Here is an 11526-nt window from a genome sequence, read left to right on the forward strand (position 1 = left end):
CTGTGTGAACTGGATTTTGGCATGTATTTTTTCCCAGCTGCCACTTGTTTTATACTTCATAAGTTAATAATAGTTCATAATCTCCTTTTTTGTGGTTCCTTCTGATTCATAAGTGGAGGTCCTAGTTAGCTTTATAGAATCATACTATGGTTAAGCCTTATGTCTCTTCATGGCAGTGTTATTTGCTCAGATGTATTGAATTACCTCTTCTGTTGTCTTGCTCTTAAGGCCCTTTAAATGTTGATTTTTTGTTTGTTTGTTTGCTTTTGTTTTGCATTATGTAATAACTGCATTTGTATTTGTAATTATTTGTAATTTCCTTAATAGCGTGTTGTTTTATTTATATGAACATTTTTACATGCTATTTACTAAAGTTTGTTTTTGGCACAGGCAGTGGCTGAGAAGCAGTCATTTTTGGATCAGTCCATTTTCTTAGGTACCAAATACTAATGATTAAGCAAATTAATAGGTAGCTGCATAAAATAAATGACAAATAATTGCAAAACATTCACATTTGGGTTTGACAAATGGGGGAAAATAGGGTGATCTGACCCTTGTATTGATATCTGATATTTTTAACCAAAGACTTGAGCTAAGGAGGAACATTCTGTTTAGCTTGAATATCCTTATGTCAAAAAACACACCATAAATTACAAAGAACTCACCCTATATTAAAAGAAAGCTTATATAGTATATTGGTATCAGTGCTTGGTGATATGCAGTTTATCATTTCCTCTTACAATGTAAGTTTTTTTTTCTAATTTTAGCTGTTATGTTACTATACTTTAAAAAAGCAAACTCAAAAATAGAGGCAGACATACATACATACAAAATTAAGAACCCACCCTTCCTTGTATTTTTCAAAGAATTCTTGTTGCTACCATCATACCATTTAATAGTAATCACTTGCAATATGTGTGGCCTGAAAATGTTCTTCATGGAAAGGGACAGAATCTTGCTTAACATTTCAAGGAGAGTTGAAAATGAGATGGTTACTGCTGGAATAATTGCATTTCTTATTTCTCTTCAATTTCTTCCCCTTTTTTGCATTGATTCATTTCATCATGCACAAACAATAGTTTGTTTTAGAATGGGCCAGGAAAAAATCAAAGCAGTACCTGTGCAAACAGCAGGTCAAGAGTTCTTGTCCAAGAACAATCCAATAAAATCCTTATCCAAGAGCCATCCAAAAAAAGTCCTGAATGAACAAGACAGCTAAGGCAAGAAAGACTTTTTGTGAAGATTACAGTTGTATCCCCGTACCCATAATTAATATAATCAAATTCAAGGTTGCTTTACCTTGGGGGGAAGAGAAAATGCCTTCTGTTATTAATCATCCATATTGTTTTCTGCTATTATACTTTCAGCCACGTGTCTGTACTACATATATTTCTGTCTAGAGATGAGTGAATCAAAATTGAAACCAACTATACTAGAAGTGAATATAGTAACAGATAAAACAACTGAAATTGAGATCTTTAGAAAAGGGTAGGAGCAAACTACATAGGAAAAATGGGAATTGTGGTAACAATACATATAAGGGAGGAATGAGTTCTAAAAGGCGGCAGGACTTAAACGAGCTATATAATGTCTGACTGAAAAAGATTGGATAGATTATAAGTGATGTATAATGTTTGCAACAGAGAGCGTGTCAGTATGGTTTGAAATGTGAAATGCTTGCAACTAGGATTGGGTCAGTGTGGTTTGTTTCCATTTGTATAAATGTATGATTGCCTATGTAGTAAGTGATGGTTTAATAGGTGTTTGGAAAAAAATGTAAAATCACAACTATAGTCTTAACTTCCAAAAGATCACACATGAGAGGTCAGATGTCACTGGTCATAAGATCCTAGGCCATGTATCTACTACATTCTGTGTGCCTGGCATGCTCTAATCATTTAAGATGGCCACACTCCAAAAACAAAGGTAGAAATGTAGGCAGAAGTTTTTCACAAACACCCTTGTGTGTCTATTTTTCTGTTTGTCATGTACATAGTACTCTTCAAAATACCTTACCAAAAGTGTAACTTTGTCAGAAAATTTTTGTCTCAGCAAATCAAATGCTACTGTGATCTCTGTTGGATTCAGAAAACATAATGCTATGATCTGCTTACATACATGCTGGAAAGGCATGGACCTTAAATATAGTGATATCAGATTACATGACTGTACCTTTCTCCAAATATTTTGTGAGAAATGAAAGAAACATTCATTCATTTCCACATTAGGAATATTTTTACAAATACTATGCAAAGCTGTGGGTTCAAAATTATAAAGTATGAAAGGTACAGCAGAAGAACCAACTCACATAGGATCATAGGATGATAGGAAGTTACTAGGCTAATGACACTAGGGCCCTTATCAGCCTAGTCAAGTTCTATCCTTATTTTGAAGATCAGCACCTATTGCCCCTGTCCAAGAGGGACACAGATGGAACCCCCAGGGTGAATTTATGGCTACCCATCCAATCGTCCACATTGCATTTGAAGATGGCCAAAGAGGTGCTCTGTTTGACATGAAGTGGAGTCTGCTCCAAAGGTATGGTAACCTCCAGTAGACAAATCTGTCCCTCCAGCAGGTTCTATTAATGTCACATACCAGGTTAAGGTCTTTAGAGTGAGTAACCCGTGTACCATTTGACTTGTGGATATGCAGCATTTCCAATAAAGCAGGGTCAGAGATTGCCTTATATGCAAGGCAGGGACTGCCTCTCAGTAGTCTGTATGAAACAGAATAAAGTGACATTGATGTCAGATGATTCAAATAGGACAGATGCTGAAGACCTTGAATTTTCCTGTGAAGAACATTTGTGGCCTCTCCAATTGCTGCAGCTGCTTGGAAAGGTATATACCAAAAGGGGTGTTGTACTCAATTATTGGCTTGATGAGGGAAGAGTATAAGAGGTTATAACTTCTTTTTTTCTGGAGTCAATGCCCTTACTTATGAGTTGAGCAATATAGAATGCCCTTCTTACCACTATGGAGACATGATGATCAAAGGTAAAGTTCCTGTCATCCTGGTGCCCAGGTCTCTCACCACTGAGTGCGTACTTGATGTGCTTCAGAAAATTCCACCATAACAAACTGTATACTTTGAATGACTAGGAGGACATCAGAGCATAAACAAATGGCATAACTTTATCATCACCAGTGCCTTTGACATAGTTACAACTGTCTTCAATCCATATTCCTTGCCAAGTACATACCAACAATCAACCACACAGTACAAGAACACAAATCAACTCAATTTTGTGCACTTGTGAGAGACAAAACAATGGAAATGGCAGCTGAACTGTGAGAAGTTAAGTATATAAAAACGCCACTCCCTTGCCTGCCAAAATGTCATATCCACATGTTTTAAATCAAATATGCATGGAACAAAAGCTGTCTCCAGATTTTGTTTATGACAGTTTGCAACCTGTACAAGATTTTTCCTAGATGGCAGTTGTACTGCCAGTTCAGGAGATATGTCTTTTATTGAGCCTTCTACAACAACCATAAGGAAATCCAAAAACTCCTCCACATGTACATTTAAATCTTTCATGAAACTGCTTTGATACACCTTTACAGGATTCGATGTATGACTACCTGAGCTACTTTATAGGATCATAGGAGGTTACTAGGCTAATGGCCCTGGGGCCCTAACAAGCCTAGCCAAGAGTTTATCCTCAAAAAGAAACCTCAGCCAGCACCTGTCACCCCTGTCAATGAGGAACACAGGTGGAACCCCTGGGACAAATTTGTGTTTTCCCATCCACTCATCAAAGCTATGCTTGAAGAGGGTCAGCGAGGTACTCTGCTTGACGTGTATGGGAATTCTATTCCAGAGATGGGGCAGCCTCTGGAAGATAAACTTGTCTCTCCAGCAGGTTTTTTTGATGTTGCATATTAGAGTCAGGCCTTTTGAGCAGGTAATATATGAGGAGTTAGACTTATGGGTATGGAGCATCTCTAGTAGGGCAGGGTCCGAGATTGCCTTGTAGGCGAGACACAGATCACCTTTGAGCAATCTGTACGATACTGAGTAGAGTGACAGTGATTTGAGCCTGTCCACATAGGACAGGTTTTGGAGGCCATGAATTATCTTTGTGAGGTATTTCTGTGGCCTTTCCAGTTGGTGCAGATATTTGGAGAGGTACATACCAAATGGGGCGTTATACTCAATTATTGTTCTAATGAGGGAGGAGTATAAAGAGGTAATAACCTCCGTTTTTCTGGATGCAGTCCCTTTACTTATGAGATGAACCAAATAAAAGGCTTTTCTGACCACTGTTGCTATATGATGGTTGAATGTTAGATTGTTATCAACCTGAGTACCCAGGTCTCTCACCACAGGTTGTGTGCTTAGGGGGTTGCTGCTGATGGGGCTGTGTTTTAACTGAATGGTATTATGATACATTTTTTTGCATTTGGCTTGAGGCCATGACTTTAGCACCAGTCATTAGTTGCTATGAGACCCTCTTGCAGTATGTTAACATCATCTGGGGAGTCATTGACAGCACCAAACTTACAGTCATCCGCAAACTTGGTCAGCCATAGGCCTTTTGTCTTTGCCTGGACCTCTGAGAAGTGGATGCCAAACAGTAGAGTTCCTAGAACAGATCCCTGGGGGAACTCCACTAGTGACAGGTCTGCTATCGGAGGTGGAGGCACCTATTTTGTCCTTGAGGGTCCTTTCGGTGAGCCAGTTGGCCACCCACCTGATGAGACAGGGATTTATGCCAAGTAGTGTTAGCTTCTTGGCCTCCAAAAGACATGCATGAATGGGCGTGCCTTCGCTAAAGGTTGAGCACTGAGCTGGCAACTCGGCACCATAAAATCTACTGCCAGTCATTAGTGGACTGGAGTTCTGCTGTGGCGACCCCTAACCGGGAAAAGCCGAAAAAACAAACAAGTGTTAGCTTCTTGCTGATGCTTGAGTGGGGGATTGTGTCAAAGGTCTTGGCCAAGTCATGGTAAGCTGCATGTATTCACTTTCCCTCATCCAGGGCCTTGGTGACAGTCTCAAAGAAGTCAGCCAGGTTCAACAGGCAAGATCTGGCCTTGACGAATCTGAACTGGGTGGGGTCAAGTGTTTGGAGTTTGCCTATGTCCTTGTTTATGAGATCCATAATACTACGCTTCATGGCTTTACAGATCAGACTTGTCAAGTTAATGGGGCAATGGTTTCCAGGGTCAGTAGTGCCACCACCTTTGTGCAAGGGGATGACAATGGCAGTTCTCCACTCTGCTGTAATGAAGCCTGTACTTAGGCTGTGGTTGTATAGGGTGCTCAATGGTGAAGTCAGTTCTTGCTGGAGATGGTGCAGAATACAACTTGGGAAACTATCAGGTCCCATGGAAGTTGTGTTCTTTGCCTTGGATAGGGCCTTTAATACTTGATCTATGGAGATATGAGGTGTGGGACAAGTATCAGGGATGTCAAAGGGCCTTTGGGGGGATGTGTGGGTGAAGTTTGCACTGAACTTACCTGCTAGCAGGTTGGCTAAGTCAACAGGATCAGCACAACCTTTGCATTTGTTCTGAAATTTCCTTCTGTAGTGCCAGTACCCTTTGCCATTTTCCCTTTTTCAGGTATACAAAAAAGCAATGTTTAACATGCCTTACATTTACATTCTGTGATTTTACTTTAGAGAGCTCTGCAGGAGGCGCATGTCACACATCATCACTAGGTTCAGCCATTACTACATAAGACAAGATGGTGGAAAAGCATCTTATACGTAGTTGCTGTTCTTATAACACCTTCACTTAAATGGACAGATAGTATTAAGTACATATTTGAATTCACAAACAAAGGCAGGTATCATCAGTATAACTTTTCAATATATCAGATAACAGCTAATCTATCTTGGGAAAGGAACTGTCGACCATAGAGAGCATGGATGTAAAATACTTCATGGGTCTTTTACATACATCACTACTGTCCACTAAGTTTTGGTAATATAACCATTCCAGGACTACTACAGTATATATATATATATATATATATATATATATATATATATATATATATATATATGAATATATATATATATATATATATATATATATATATATATATAAACATTTGCTGTTCAAAACAACAAAAAGTAAAACTGAACACAAATATTCCGAATGGCCACAATGTAGACCCAAATGATCGACACATTTGACTCAACATTGTTACCAAAACCATCACGTGATAGGTGTATAGGAGCTGATGTAAATCAGACTCCTATATGACATATCACATTTCTGCAGGGGGGCAAGCTTCCCTGCGCCCACACTCCCCGTTTCTAACATATTCTAACTCCGAGATCGCACTACAGTGAGGATATGGATGAATTTCCATTCCCCACTGTACAGCAGTCTTCATGCAGATAGTCAAATACACTTAAGCGAATGCACTACTGCATTCGCATAAGTGTGTTCGGCTATCCCATCCATTTAAATTTTGTGCATGACATTCTGAGTTGTCGTTCGCACAAACGATAGTACACATTTTATACACACACACACACACACACACACACATATATATATATATATATATATATATATATATATATATATATATATATATGTACCTGCAAAATGGATGTGTTTCACAAATTGTATTTCAGAAATACATACTTTCGTCAACTTACACAGTCAATATTATGACAAATATGAGGACAGATTCTCTAAAATGCACACTCAATAAAAGGACACACGCACATATAGATAGATAACTAGATAGATAGACAGACAGAAAAAGATCTAGAGATACAGAATTCTTCAAAAGCAGTTTATTCCCTTGCCAGTGACACTATCCTTTGGGTTGGGTTCAGAACTACAAGACAGAGCCATCTGCTGCTGTGTACCAACATCTGCATCAGAAACCTGAAGCAGCTCACAGAAGATTGTATGCTTTGACTCAATGTTCAGCATATAAAATACTGGGACATAATTAGGTTCTTCATATTTCAGTATCAGTCATGTCATTACATTACAGACCTACACTGATGTACAGATTAATACATGGCTTGTGGGACACAGAAGAGTGCATGATCATCACAGAAGCCCTGCTATACTTACACACAGTGAAACTTTTTATAAGACTCCGCTTGATGCATTTATATTAGGTTCATTCAAATTGTAATACAGAAAGTTTGATTCAAAACCTCAAAAGATCACAGTATAGGGGATTCTAATGTGGGGTGGGGTAACTAAATATATCTTACAATCAAAATGTCTAACGAGCAGGACAGGTTCACATGGCATGGGACTATAGAGAATTAGAGTGCAGCTTAATAAAAATTTATTTGTTTTTATTTAGTCTTTGTTAACTAGGTCAGATCCATTAGGCACAAGTATACGGATTCTCATGTGGTCCATGTTGTTTAATTATTTAAAGGACAACTCCATCTAAATGTTTATTTTATATATTTATTTATGTATGTACTGAGTTGATTAACAATGCTGTGGGTCCATTACAGCTAGAATTTGGGAATATATTACTTATGTAAAAGAAAACGAATACAGTATAATTTATATAAATATACAAACTTAAATAAACAACTTAAGCATACTGAAAATGTAAATTGGTAAAGATAAGCTTCAGAACTGAAGAAAGTGCATACAGCTAAATTCAGTAGATGTTTGAGAAAAGTCAGGCAAACCTGGAATCAAAGAGTGTGAAAAGTAATATGAACTAAACAGCGAAATCTCATAAAAGTATATATACTATATGCATGATTAAGCAGGAAGTTATTTTCATCTCAAAGTGCTTTCCATCCTTTTAATCTAATCCCAAGAGCACCCCATACAGACATATTGTAGGTTGTAGTCTTACTGATTTCTGTCTAAAGCTGCTTCTTTACTCACCATACTGACTTTTTAGTAAAATATTGCATTATTTTTCCTCTACTATTTGTCACATTGTGTATGACATCATGTAGATTAGCAGGTAGCTAAATCTCACACTTTTATGTCCTTAAAAGAGTAAAATAAATAGGCAAACCAGTGAATGTACGCGTAATAACCAGTTTCAAACCCATATCTTAACTGTATTCATTCTTCTTACACTACCAATCACACATGACTAGCTGAACACATCAATTAGAAAACATCACTTGAAATTCTAATTCCGGGTCGTAAAGTATCACAGAATAAGCTATTGTTTCAAAGTAGGCACTCATGTTTTACTTAACAAAAACAATTTTTTCTTATAAACTGTAGCAAACTGCTTGCTACAAGTGTATGATGCAGTTTATGCCATGTTTGAACGGAACACTTCAGCCCTCAGGCTTTAGTTTTACAACAATGTAGCATGCAGTTTCTCCAGGTTAGACCGCACACTACAGTGTTCAGGTTTAACTGCAAGTGTAATACCAACATTTAAAAGTCAGTATTGCATTAGAGATGGGGATTGGCTGATTGCACCCCCTCACCACTTTGCAATAGGGGCAGTTTCCCCTCTCACTCCATCCTAACTACACTACTAACCATTGCTCTGGAACAGAAGACTCCCATCCACATAAAACAAAGTTCGTCCCTGTCCATATTCAAGCACAACTTTGGAGGGGAAATAGAAAATTGTCCCAAGGACTGCCCCCCTCATACTACTAATGGACAGATTCAGCTCCTAAATGCTTTATTCCATGCATTGGTGTCCTAAAATTATTTATGGTATGATCCCAGTTATTCTCATTAGAGGTAATATATAATTATTGATAAGGGAATGGAAGGCCAAACTCTAACCAAATGGGACAGTATAATTTGAGCACAAAAAGGGAAACTGGATAGGCTTAAACTGGCCCACAAGGGTAGCTAACTCAGTACTTACTTATGAACCTCTGAGTGCTCTAGTAAAATTTAAAGACTTTTTTATTGTTGTATTTGTGTTTATATACACATGAATATACACACATACACTTAAAATAAAAAGACTATGCAGGCATGTACAGAAATGTAAAACACATTAAAAAGTTTGAGTAATAGGACATGAGTAGCGAACAAATGCCCTATTAACACACAGACTACTTTAAGCACCAGTGGTCAGTTGCTGATTAAGTGCTTTTCTAGCAATCCCTAATCCAGTGAGTTGTGACTAGCAGGTGGGAGCTATAAATATGCATATCTTCAAGAATGTTTTTTTTTTTCCATTTTAGCAGGTATGTGTTTAAATTCTGTTATTGGTGGGAAAAACAGAATTGTGGGTTGATGCAATAGTAGACATTCCCCACAATAGAGTATATTTAGTTTTTCTTTTAACAGAATTAGTGTTGGGGAACAGGGATGGGGGCATGCTTCTCAATTGTCCCTGATTTTACTTCATGTTTTGGTCTGCTCCTTAGAAAATTTGTGGTTTGCTGGCAAATTGTAGGGGATTGCAGCAAACATACCTCTCCGATGTGCCTCATTATGAGGAATGCTCATCATTCTGAGTCTAAGAAATTCGGTGTTCCACGCTGTTCCACATTGAAAAGGTTTAATATGTATTCTTTGTTAAGAATGTTTTTAACAAATATCAGTGTAGATATGTTAAGCAATACTAACTCGTATTATTTCATCAAAAGAACTCAAGCATGAAGGAACGGTTAATAATCATGCTGTGATCTTCCTAACTGAGCTTAGTGAGTGCTCCACATTTGTCCATTTGTTTTACATTGTGAGACATATTGCCTCACATTTTAGGATTAGAAGGTTGGAAACAATGGTGTTCATTAAATAATGCCAGATATTTGAGTTTTAGGCTTATATTCTTCACAGAATGCATGCTAATACAAAGCCTGTTATTCCAACAACTAAATAAGAATGAGCATCACCATCACCTCACACTTAACCTCCTACAACTGCACTAGCAAGTCACAATTTCAGACTAAATCCCCTACCTTCCCTACCCATTCACAAGACAAACCAACCTTCTCAGTAATATCTCTTCCTATCTATGACATCTCAGATCTTGACTTTGCCACATTCAAAGTAACCCCCACCAACTAAACAACCACATTTCCTCAAAATATAACAAATCTATAATCAAATGCCTAAGAACTATAATCCAAATAGTATCCCGAGTCATACATAGTAGAGATGTGCACCCATACCCTGGCCCTACAAACAATAACAACACTCCTGCTACCAGACAAATAACATTCTAACCTCCCTTAGGAAATCAGCAGATCTCCTTATACTCAGCATAAACATAAGGAGCATACTGAACAAAATCCCAGAGCTACACTCTACCCTGGCCCTCTACTCCCCGGACATAGTCCTCCTCACAGACACCTGGCTAAAACCACTAAACAATAATAATGACTTTGTTCCACCTGGTTACAATGTTCTTAGACAAGACAGAATATCCAAAAGAGGTGGAGGCATCGCTCTCCTCTTTAAAAACAACACAACCATTGAAATGTTAGTCAACAAACAACCCAAGTTCAGTAATGCAGAAACTCTGTTCATGTGGAAAAATACTGAAGTCAACATATTTTGTATTCTGTATTTAAAGGGTTAAGCAGAAAAATGTTCACTGCGTGCAAACTGAAATGTTCTGGAAAATGTTGATCACTGAGGAATGCAGGAGTTAATCTTAAACTACTGATAAGAAAGTTAATGGTGCAAGAATAACTGTGGTACTGGCTGGTAAAAACAAGTAATCAAACTATCAATTTTAATGAAAGTCCTCTGTGCTACGTGTATGTACGTGCAGGAGGGTCTATATAAGGAGAACTTAAAGTACAAGTAGCCAGACTGCTGGCATATTACTATCATGTAGCAGATCTCCATGCATGTAAAATAAAGCTGTTTTACTTGCTTACAAGAACTTGGTGTGATTCTTCCAGAATATGTTAGAAGAGTAAAATCTTTCGACATAACTGGCTAGCGTTAGGCGGCCCTGCACGCGAATCGAACAAAGAGAGGCTGAAAACCTGCGCAGGTGGAGAGAGATCAGGCTCTCCTCGAATGAAAGACCTCCAACTGAAACAGGTTGAAATTAGAGGCCAGTCACTCTTTCCAGATTCAATCCGTGAGGTGGCAGCAAACAGGGCGGAGGAATCACAAAGGTAAGCAAAAAGAAAAGCTATTTTTGTTGTTTCTGATTGGAATTTTTGTCTAAATTTTAAGGGACTAGTCAAGGGAGAAATTGAATTTTCTCAAAGTATAAGGGGTATATGTGAATAGATTCCATATACAAGAGATCTCAGGAACAGGAATAGTTTCTCGTAAGAGAAATGGGAACAGGAACCAGTTAGCCAAAGGCGGACAAAACTGAAGATGAAAAGTTTATGTTTGATTTACACCCAAAGAATGTAAAGTATTTAGATAAATGGAAAAAAGAACATGGGTTTAGTGGATGTTTAAATAAGTCAGAATGTCAAAATCTAGTAAGATTACTGCGCAAACAGGCAGGAAATAAGACAAGGAAGCAAAAGAAGGTAGGGATTCCCCAGGCACAGAAATGGCTGGAGGAAGCAAATAAAAGACATAAGGAACAAAATTTGAAAAAAGGGTGTGGTAATTCAAGTAAAAGAGATGTGTACTTTGTTCAAAAGGAAGATAATGA

The sequence above is a fragment of the Protopterus annectens genome, chromosome 11.part0, assembly GCF_019279795.1.
Source record: "Protopterus annectens isolate FY-2018-M chromosome 11.part0, PAN1.0, whole genome shotgun sequence".
In the NCBI taxonomy this organism is placed as follows: Eukaryota; Metazoa; Chordata; order Ceratodontiformes; family Protopteridae; genus Protopterus; species Protopterus annectens.